Here is a 7,302-nt window from a genome sequence, read left to right on the forward strand (position 1 = left end):
CACAACGGATGCTTTTGGCTGCTTTTAGCATATTTGAATTTTCTTGTGTATTGGGCTACCCCATGCTATTGTATACTTATTGCAAGGAAGTGTCCCCCGAGGACCTGAAGCAACACAGATCCACTGCTGTAGCTGTTTTCTGCATGAGCAGGTCCTGTGGTGAGCATCAACACCCTGTCTGCTCTTAGTGGCTTCACAGGGGCTTTATTCAATGTGTTGCATGGCCAAAAATCTCAGGCCCAGGTTTGCCTGGAGTACATAGTGCTGAATTAGAGATGCTTTCAGATGTTTGAGGGAGTCTTCAGGTCCTGCTTGTGGCTAACTTCTTTCTGATTCCACATTCCAAAATATTTCCTTTGCTTTGTTTAATTGCCTTATGCTCACCAGTGTGGATATTAGCATAACTTCTACAGCGGAAAGAGTGGTAAGAACTTCCAAATTGCTACAAAGCTCATTGGTACGGCCTTATGATTTGTTGGTGTAGTAACACAGGTAAGGAGGATTGCAGTGCCTCCCATCTTAGATCAGCTTCTGACATGAGATCCTCCCATGTACTTGCCCTTATTTCAACCAAATTATTCTGGGGTGCTCTCTCTCATCTCACTGGCACATTTAAGCAAGGAAACAAAAGTATTTTTGCAAAGATTTTTTTTTCCCTAAAAACATTGTATGACTTAAACCGAAGCATTCTGCTACACCAACACTCTGACTACGGGGGTGTGTCGTGTAGCACTGGGGGCACAGCTGGAATTAACTGCTCTCCAGGGAGCACGTCAGCACTCCTACACCTGTAGCTCTCACCTGCCCCTTTAGAGCACACTGCCTTTCATGTCAGAAAGAGCTCAGGCCTTGGTACATCAGCCTCTATTCAGACCAATGGCACAGATACAAAGCCCAGCTCTCACCTAGTACAGGAAGCAGGAAGGCATGCAAATGTTGCATGAGAGCCTGCTGTGTTGTCTGAGCGGTGAGGTATGAGGGGCAGACAAGAAGTTGGTTCCCTTTTTTCCTTATTCAAAGCAGACACAGCAGCAGGCAGCCTGCAGCAGCTGTAACTCAGCTGTTTCAGATGGTGAGCAATGCAGAGGATCATAAGGAAGAGCAAGAGCCCTTTGAGTTCAGTTCTCCTCTACCATGAAGTAAATGTGCATTTCTGTCTTCAAAATTTACTCCCAAGTTGCTGGCTTTATGCACATACATTGTCTTCTACAAAACTGACTTTTAGCACTGCATTTAGCTTCATTTTTGCCTTTACAATGCACTGCCTATCAAATCAAATTGTCTCTTTTTCAAAACAACAGCATCTCTTACATACAGAGCAATTCATATATATTATTTGAAAGAGTGAGGGATGAGAAACTGAGTCTGCAACAGTCTGTGTTGCAGTATTTATCACAATAATGTAAAGAAACAAGAAATACTCCATATGTCTTCTTCTGCATAATATTCCCAGAATATGGCATCGTAATTCTGCCCGAATGGGTAAAGCTCCCTCTGCTCTTTGCATCATTTTCTTTAGCTGCTCTGCAGCACCCTCAGCCTTCATCACCAGCTCAGCTCCATGAGTCAGCCCAGCGGTCACTGGTGCTACTGCAGCGAAAGGAACCGCTTCCAGTGCAACTTCAGCACAAAAACCTTCCTGGAGATGATTTATCGAGGCATAATCTTTTAACCAGCTTGAAATACCTGCATTTTATGGAGGCACCATTTCTAACCATTGAGAAGCTTTCCCAAATCTATGTTTACCAGCATTTGCTGTGGGTTCTCCTAAGGATCTCATGCAGCAGACCAATGGAATCCCCTGGCACTCAGCCCCACAGTGGAGCAGGCAGCCTGCAGGAATCCACCTCCACTCTCTGCTGCTGCCCCACAGCTGTCTTGGATGAAACAAGCAGCTCCAGACTCCTGTCCAAGCGTTCAGTAAAGCAGCTTTGATACCACTTGAAGGAAGCCTACAGCAACTTGTGTCTCTCAGGCCACTGTACCACCACCAACCCGAACAGCAGTCATGAAACCAGTGGTAGGAAGGCAACTGTGACTCCCACAGAGATCAGCTCTAGAAGCAGCTCTTTCCCATAAGCATTATTGGTGGATAAGAGATTGTTACAACAGCTTTTCTCTGCTAAGAGTTTTTTAGATATTTGTTACATTTCCAGTGTTCAGTATGGGTCTTGTGTCTGCCATGGGATAAAGAGAACCAAGGCCTCTTTATTCAAACTGTGAACCATATTTAAGCAGTAGATATTAAACACAAATTGTTTGCTTTGTTTCCCAGGCTCTTCCTTTCCCTCCAAGTCAACACAACATCCCCTCACTGAAGGCACAGTCCTTCACATCGGCTCTGGCTGCTGATCTACTGGAAGCAAACAGATCAGCATGCAACAAGGGGAATTGGGTTCCTGAAGGGGCATTGGCACTTGGAACCATCCTGAAGAAGTGGCCATTCGCATTTGAAACTCTTGGGCGCTGCTTCTCAGCCATTCTCAACAGCATCACAAGGCTGTACAGAAACATTTTTCTCTCTTCTCTACGACTGTCTGCATTACACCATAGCAGCCAGGCTTATGGCATCTTCCATCGCCTCCGGGTCACCCATCAAACCGAGGGCCAACACACCCGAAGAACTGTTTGGTTAGTGGCATTCAGAAGGGCGGTGCAGAGTGCTGGGAAGCAGCACCCATGGGGCCAGGTGTGGGCTGTGCAGGTACAGCCTGGAGAACCAGCGCCAATGGTTTGGCTTGCAGATTTAGCCACAGCATTTGAAATAAAAGCAGCTGAACAGGAGGTGTTTAATTGCTACACCTAGCAACATGTTTAAATGCTTAAAGCAACTGTATCCTGAACTACCGCTGGAAGAGTAGGACCAGCTGTGAGTCAGCACCTCGCTCAAAAAACCTACAAAAAAAAATGTAGGTTTAACAAGTTGTCTTTTTTTCCCCCCAAAGGTGCATATCATATGTTTCCTAAGCAGGACGTGCACAATACTGACGGACATGGCATCTTCGGGTCTGCAACAATTAAAAGTAGTAACAGAATTTCAAAGGAAAGTCCACAAATGCAATCTCCCAAATATTTAGAGATCTGTGGAGCATTATTCTATTAAAGCAAAAGCCTTAAACGTCTCTGTGGATTAATACTGTAACTACTGACATTGCAATGGCACTCAGGTAAGCAGAAGTGTTTCAGTTGTTGAGGCTTGACGGTGGAAAAAGCAAATGGTTTCAGTTTTTTTTAGCTTCTCCATGCATTTACTACAAGCAACGCTTTGCAGTTCCAGGAAAACCAACATCACAATTACTTCCCTGCCTTTTGATTGTTATTTTAAAAGGCAAAGTAAGCACTTGATGCATTCCTTGTATTTCAGATTGAGCAGTCTCATTCTGTCCAAGTAATACATTTTTTTCTACAGAAAGTTCTGCCTTGATGAGTGCTGACTCAAGGCTCAGCTTTTTTTGACATTGACTTTGCAGCAAAACTCCATACAGACTTTAACTACATGCAGAACAGTGCACCTGAAGAAAACCACCTGGGGAAGGAGGAACCAGAGGCTAACAATGCCTGCCCTAGTCTACAAATCCTGATTGATGGGTACATAAACTAAGGACAAGCCCAACAACACAACACCCCGAAGGGCTGTCTTTGCACTGAATAAAAACCATTGTGCAGACAGTGCAGCGAATGTAAACACCTGACCACACACTAAAACCCTCATCTCCTAACAGAATACACCATAATAGGCTCTCAAACAACGTGCCAACAACACCAGCATCCTCAGAAGTAAGAATAGGAACTCCCATCTGGACAGTGCCATCTGGAGCAATGGGAATCATCTCCAATTTTCTCACCACGTTAACACTAATAAATCCCACAGCACTTTACAAGGAAGAAAAGCACCACTCCTGCTTGTATGGGGGTAGATCAACAGCAGGCTCTCTCTCTGAGAGAAGTGCTCCAGTTTTGCCTGTTTAACCATCTGTCATTTATTTGACATAAGAGCCCAGAATGGCTTGATAAGAGTCCCTGAAAAGGACTTGGGGAGATGAAGTTTTCCATTTGACCTTCAAAAGCTTCTGACATTACTTGAGCTGAGGGCTGGGGCTGTTCTAATGGGGGTGAAGCTCAGTGCTCCCACAGCCTCCTGCGCAGTCCCACTCAGGTGTGGGGAACACCAAACACTTCTACCTCTGCTTCTGCATACCCTGCAAGTGCTGCCACAGCTGAGATGTGGGAAATCAGCAAAAGATATCAAACTGAAACTGCTTGTGAGCAGACGTTGGAGAAAGATAAAATCAAAACCAGCCATTCAGCACATCTGCTCTGCAAAGCAAAGCATGAGAGCACAGCTCCTTAGCTAGCAGAGGCAGCTTCATAAACCAACGGCAGAAGTGTGGCTCAGCCTGGCCCTACAAAGCACTGGTGTGAACCAGGCTGCCATGCTTGCACAGTACACCCTTAGGTATGGAGTCTATGCAATAGGACTCTCAATTTTAAGGGAGGCAACCCACAACATGGGGGCACCTGCCTTGGCTCTTAGCCCCAGGGTAGAGGCCTCACAGCAAAGCAGCTGCCTTAAGTTAACCAGTTACATTCCAAAGCTGAATTAAAAGGAGATGGTGCTTTGAGAAGAAATTCTGAACAAAAAGGGCACCAGAAAATATCAGAGGTCAGGAAATGCTGAGGAAAATGCCAAGGACATCACAGACAGTTCTTAGAACAGGGAAGAGGGACAAACTACACTGAGAGAGCCTGGCTTGGGTGAGTAAATACTGGGATAACTCGCAGTTAGGCAAAATATACTCCTAAGTTACATTATGGCAACTTACCACGTGTCCTAAATGCACCATAGTGCACTAGGCAACCTTCAAGTAGTTTAGGAGAACCAGATCATGAATCCGTAATTATCACGAAGCACACAGCATTGGTTTGTGCTGAACTGATATAATCAACTTACAGTGCTGACTGCTTATTTTGCACACATAGAATACCTATTTCATTCAATTTAACAGTGAATTTGCAGTTGGCCAATAAAGCAAAAAATAGAAACCAGAAGTAAATTATTCTTTCCCAATGAATTAAGAACCAGGTTGCAAGAAGCTGATGCCATCATTAATTATGATTTAAATTTGGGGGTAACCTAGCACTACCTATAATGAACACATGCTAATAGAACTCTTCATGTGGCCAATGAAGCAAACCAAACTGGGAAGAGGAGTAGTAAAGGAGCAAATACAACTAAATGCAACTGTTTGTTTTTGGACAGCAAGATCAGCACCGAGTGATGATGAAACGACAGCCTGAAATCCATTTGCTTTGGAATCAGAAAGGACAATGACCAGAAACCTCTGCATAACTCACTAACTACAGAAGATAATTCATTTATTTAGTCAGTTAAAGTTACTAACATTTGATAACGGTTTTTTGCATATGTACCAAGCACATTCAGCATAACTTTACAGAAATCATAACTTCAAAGTGTTGCATTTCGTCACTGTCAAAATGCAGTTTGACACAAATCAAGGGGGGAAGGGGGAGAAGAGGAAACAAATACCAGTCAGCATTTCTACCATCATAATGTAAAAAATTAGAAATCTACATAACTGTAGCAAGCTGTATGGTAGTTTAAATGTGAGTACAGTGCATTTTTACAGATTGTCAGAAGGAAGAATCAAATATACCTAAAAGCTGTATCTAGCTGCAAAATAACATTTTAAAGGTTACAAACTGAAACGACCTTTCAACAGAAATCGTTACACACCTACCACTTACGATAACCCATAACTGAGTCTTCCATCTATATTGACTAAAATCAGCAATGTTATATAAACTCAATAGCCACTCTTGAAACAAAGAAACTGCAAAGTCTCAGTATAACACAAACTGTGAAATATTTTAGGACTGAATTTAAAAGTATTTCATACTGAAGAAAAAGGCAGGAAGACGCATGCTGCTTTAGAATTCTCGTTTAGCCCGTGTACTTCTCAGGCAACTGGGTAAAAAAGCAGTATTTGGAAATCCTACACAAGTGTATTAATATTCCTATTAGAAGCCCAAAGAATTAAGCCATGAACTCTGCAGACTTGCATATACAACAAATTCAGAGACATTTCTCAAAGGAGCAGGCAAGAGAAGCAAGCTGAGCTCTGAAACCATCATTAACCTGAGCAAGGGAACCCCACACAACATCTTTTGTTTTTTTCCCCTACAGCCACAGAGACTGAACTGCACCCAAATCTGGTTAGAAAAAATATTAAGATAAAGCAGTTACACCTAAAAAGGTAAGTTAGCTTCACTTTAACCATCCCACTGTTTACTTACAATTAAATGTTCTACAATGATTCCATTCGTGATAGAAACAGAGTTTGAGTCTACATGAAAACAAATGGTTTTAATCACGATTTGTAAGTCTCTGTCAAAAAGAAAATCAAGAGTAGATTAAAAGGTCCTTTTTTTTTTTTTTTCCCCTCAGGATACCTACGAAGGTTTCCAGGAATAGCCGTTGTTAAGGAATCTTATCATCTCATGTAGGACTGTGACAGCAGCACGTGATGTGATTATTCTAGTCAAAACTTCGTAATAGGAGTTCTAAAACAAGGTTGGCCACTGACCTATGAAGAGGCAAAGCTTAAGGCCAAATGGCCCCGTGAGTCACAACCCAAATAAAAGAACGCATGTAGACAAAAGCAAGTGAAGAGAGGAATAAACGGAAGAAGAACGGAAAAAGGCGAAATTCTTTTCTTCCAATTTCTCCATCCCTCACTTTTGCCGACCCGAGGGCATTCTCCCAGTGGCAGATGATACGACCCACTTTAGAATTTAACGAGAAACAAAGCCTCTCGATTTAAAAGTATACAGCTTAGAATCTGGATTAAAATATTACACTTTAAAGACACAGAACTGTGGAAGTATTTTTCAGGCCACAGCCTGAAGAGTAACTCTACCTGAACCATCCCACCACTTGTTACAGCACAGCCCCATATTAAGATCTGAAATCAAAGCAAAGGCTGACATTGTCAACACACCAGGTATTTTCCAATACATCTGCAGAGGCCGCTTGGCCCTGTGAGCAGCAGCCATACCCAGGGAGCACGGCTGCTATCCGTGTGGCTTACAAGTACCCACAGCACATGAATTTCACAGTCCAAAAAAGCCAGTTCCTTTCTGACTGAAAATAAATAATATTACACTTCACCAAAAAAATTAGAGAGAATCAAAGCCTGACATTTGTCTGGCATTGTGATTACAGAGTAGCAGTGGGGTAATATCAATCAATCTATCCCCAAAAGAACAACTTACAGTTAAATA

This window comes from Lagopus leucura, unplaced genomic scaffold (assembly GCF_019238085.1).
Source record: "Lagopus leucura isolate 7727_CA_CO unplaced genomic scaffold, USGS_WTPT01 Super-Scaffold_100157, whole genome shotgun sequence".
In the NCBI taxonomy this organism is placed as follows: Eukaryota; Metazoa; Chordata; class Aves; order Galliformes; family Phasianidae; genus Lagopus; species Lagopus leucura.